Raw genomic sequence first — 3,546 nt, forward strand, 5'->3', positions numbered from 1 at the left:
TTATGCATTTTAGCGGCTTTATATTTGTTTAAATTGTACTTCGACGATTCTTGTTTTTGATTTATTGATTTTATTATAATTTTGTAAAAATAATTTTAATACTTGAGATATGAATATTTATTTTCATAATTTTAAATAGTATTATTTGAATGGTTTTAGATACCAATAAATGTATATAGTTCATTTAAAACAACCTTAACCTTACATTTGAAGTTATACATTTATAGTCAAAAGTTTATAGTTGAGAATAGAACTAAGGCACTAATTCATGCACTAGTTGGGGACATAAATAGTGTTCTACATTTTTTTTTCATTAGAAAATACTGAATATGTGAAATTGATGAATCATGAACATGTCTTTACACACTTTATATTTATAATTTCTGTAAAAAACATATAATTTAAAAGCAATTGTAAATATAAAGAACCATAAACACCATCAAAACAATTTATTTCAAGAAAAGTAATTTAACGAATTGAGTTTCTTAACATTTTATAAATTTAATTTTGTTCGATGACTATATTACTATACCTACATATTACTAGTATTAAATTTCAAATCAGTTCTGTCCATCGATACTGTTGTTTTGTTGTTAGTGTAGTGATCGCTGTGCAGGTTAGGCTGAAAAATGTTCTTTGTTAGCTTGAGGTAGTTGTGAGAAGGTAGGTATTAAAATAATCAAACATTTATGTATTAAAACTTCTAAACATTATAACAATATATTATTAAATAAAAATAATAAAACATTTAAAATAACCTACTACTATAAAGAAAGAATAATTTAGAATGAGTAAGATTATGTACTCGAGGTGATGTGGCTGAACCAAGTCTATGTCAAGCAATAATTTGTTAATGATTAAATGACCAGTCTAGCACTGTCTAAATCTTTATCTACTTTTATATAATGCAATAACATCTTAACTAACTAGTTGTATTTTGATTGAGTACATTAGAGAGTTTTAATGTTGAGGTTGGAATCAAGTTTCATTGGATTGAAAATTATAACTGTTACTTTAATAAATCTATTATTTAATAATAATCATGAGGTAACTCCATTAAATTAGACATTTTACTTTCTGGATCATACAATGTATGAACTAGTGATAATAGTAAAATAATTTAAATGCTTATTGAATTAAAATTTTGTTAAAAAATGGTTTTTAACATTAACACAGAATATTTATTTTTCAGGATTGCAGATACTTGTGAATTCTCAATTTTTGTTCTATGCGCACAACAATATTAATCTTTGTTAAGATAAGATATCAAATTCAAAATATAATAATCGTTCCAAACAGTAAAAAGAAAATAATTAATAACCATAGATAATATTACTGTTAGCTAAGTATACTCACATTGAGGATTACTTTAATGATTGTCCTTATCACTTTTATGTATGATTTAGTTAATTCTTAACATTGAACAATAGCTTTAAAATGAAACAGTGCTCAGGTTTTAGTTAAGTATTTTACAACATCAGGGTTTAGTTTGTCTTCAGTTTAAGTTGTTATTATTCAATACATCACATAATAGTCTTTTTTCTGTAAAAGAAATGTAAATAATTATTATTAATTTAAAAGTATAGTAGTTAAAATGTTGAAAAAATGTATGACATGATTGAGAATGGTTCAAAATTCAATTCTACTCAGAAAACGTAAAGTTTATTAGTTTTCCATAAAAAACTTAACCTAATTAACAAACACATTGACTAATTTATATTGATGTACAATAAGTCAAGAGGTATAAAATATGTATTTATATAATTTATGTACATAAAATATTTTGTGAAATTAATGAAATGGGAAAGAAAATATTCATTTAAATATATGACTTATATCATATATTATTAATATAATACCTATTGTCTTGAAGTTATAATAACTTCAAATTATCTTTAAAAATATGTAACCGTATGATGTAAAATATTTTATTAATAAAAGTTTTTTAATAGATTAAATTACACTTTTAAATTACTGTTATATAATTTATAAAAATTGAAATTTCTTAATTTCTTTTTGTATTTTTTCAAATAACTTTGAAAAAATTAGAGAATATTTTATGATTTCAATGATTTGAAAATTGGATATTATTTAAATAGGAAATACAATTACTCACATGAAATGCATATTATCGGGTTAAATTATATAGATTCTCATTCTTCTGAAAACTCATATAATTTATTTCAATTAACTTGTATCATTTACTTTGCGAGTTACGTTTATGTTAAGCTTAATCATAAAATATATGCTTGACACTATAAAATGAATCTTTTGAAAATTGTAAAATATACCAACAACATACAATTAATATCAATGAATATCAATCAATATCACTCCTGCATCATTATTTTATTTCGTTTTTTGATTCTCTCAGTCCATGTATAGATAATATTCCTGTATGGAAAAAAAATCAACAAATTAGAAACAAACGAAATATATAAACAAAAATTAATTAGTGTAAAAACGAAACTTTTCTTACAAAAGTGGTTTGTTCATTTTCATTTATGATTCGTTTTGATGAACTTATTCCCAATTGGTTAACAGTTTAAGTTAAATTTTAATTTAATATACTAAGCATAATTTCACTTATACAAGTCGTTCGCGTTTTTAACTTTGAACTTATCAGATATAATTTCAGTTATCAGTTAATCATCGACAACGAGATAAGGCACGACGCATAAGAAAAACAACTCCGTTCACCGCACTTTGAATCGGAAAGAAAATTAACTTTATCCACATATTATATCTAAACAAATCGGTTCCTACCGAGAAATGCAAATAATGGAGCATTTTCATGAATAATTTCATAAATCCATAATACACGTAAATCGAAATTGAGATTTTTAATAATAATTGCTATCCTCTCATTCTCATTACCCTCATTGACATCTGATTCTTTTAAGTTCTCTTTTAATTTCTTCCCTAACATCGTCTTTTATTATACAATCATAATAATGCCTACGGCCCATACCGTATGAATATGCGCGATTTTGTACATCGTTTATAATTTTTTCGTCTAACAATATTGAAATCGACCGAACGGAGATCTTAGATATTTTCCGCCCTAAAGCCAAAATTGTATCTATTGCCGCCCTTTGTTAAGCTGCGTCCATATTAGCATAACAAAACGATGAGCATGTGTTCGTTAACAAGAGTCGTGTGTAACACATGTATGTAACACATGTAACACATGTATGCGCAGATCTTTCTTTAGGGTATGCAAAAGGCTGCCACTGCCCCCCCCCCCCTAAACTGAAAGTTGATTTAAGCGTTCGAAATTATGGTCTTAATAACTATTTAATTTAAAATTTTAATTTTTTTTTCCTAAAAAAGTGACTGAATAGCCATTTCTTAATCGTTATAACTGTCTTCATAATTAAATTTTAAAATAAAATAAATACATAACACTTGACATGGTTTGAGTAATACGTTTAAATAGGGTAAATAAATAAAAACGTAATTATATACTTAAATGAAAAACAAAATAAATTTGATAAATAATCAAAATTAATCATAAAACGATTCTGCGTACAGTTGAGTTCTTAA

At 24.8% G+C, this 3,546-nt stretch overlaps 1 long non-coding RNA gene across 1 annotated transcript; it reads right to left on the minus strand.

Annotated features, from left to right (window-relative positions):
- Nucleotides 1–434: 434 nt before the first annotated feature.
- LOC112688102 lies at nt 435–2,605 on the minus strand. Its single transcript, XR_003149044.1, has 4 exons — nt 2,480–2,605; nt 2,117–2,394; nt 1,357–1,542; nt 435–622 (listed from the first exon to the last, which is right to left on the minus strand). It is a non-coding gene; the product is annotated as an uncharacterized LOC112688102 (long non-coding RNA).
- Nucleotides 2,606–3,546: the final 941 nt, after the last annotated feature.

This window comes from Sipha flava, unplaced genomic scaffold (assembly GCF_003268045.1).
Source record: "Sipha flava isolate LNK unplaced genomic scaffold, YSA_version1 379_pilon_pilon, whole genome shotgun sequence".
NCBI lineage: Eukaryota > Metazoa > Arthropoda > Insecta > Hemiptera > Aphididae > Sipha > Sipha flava.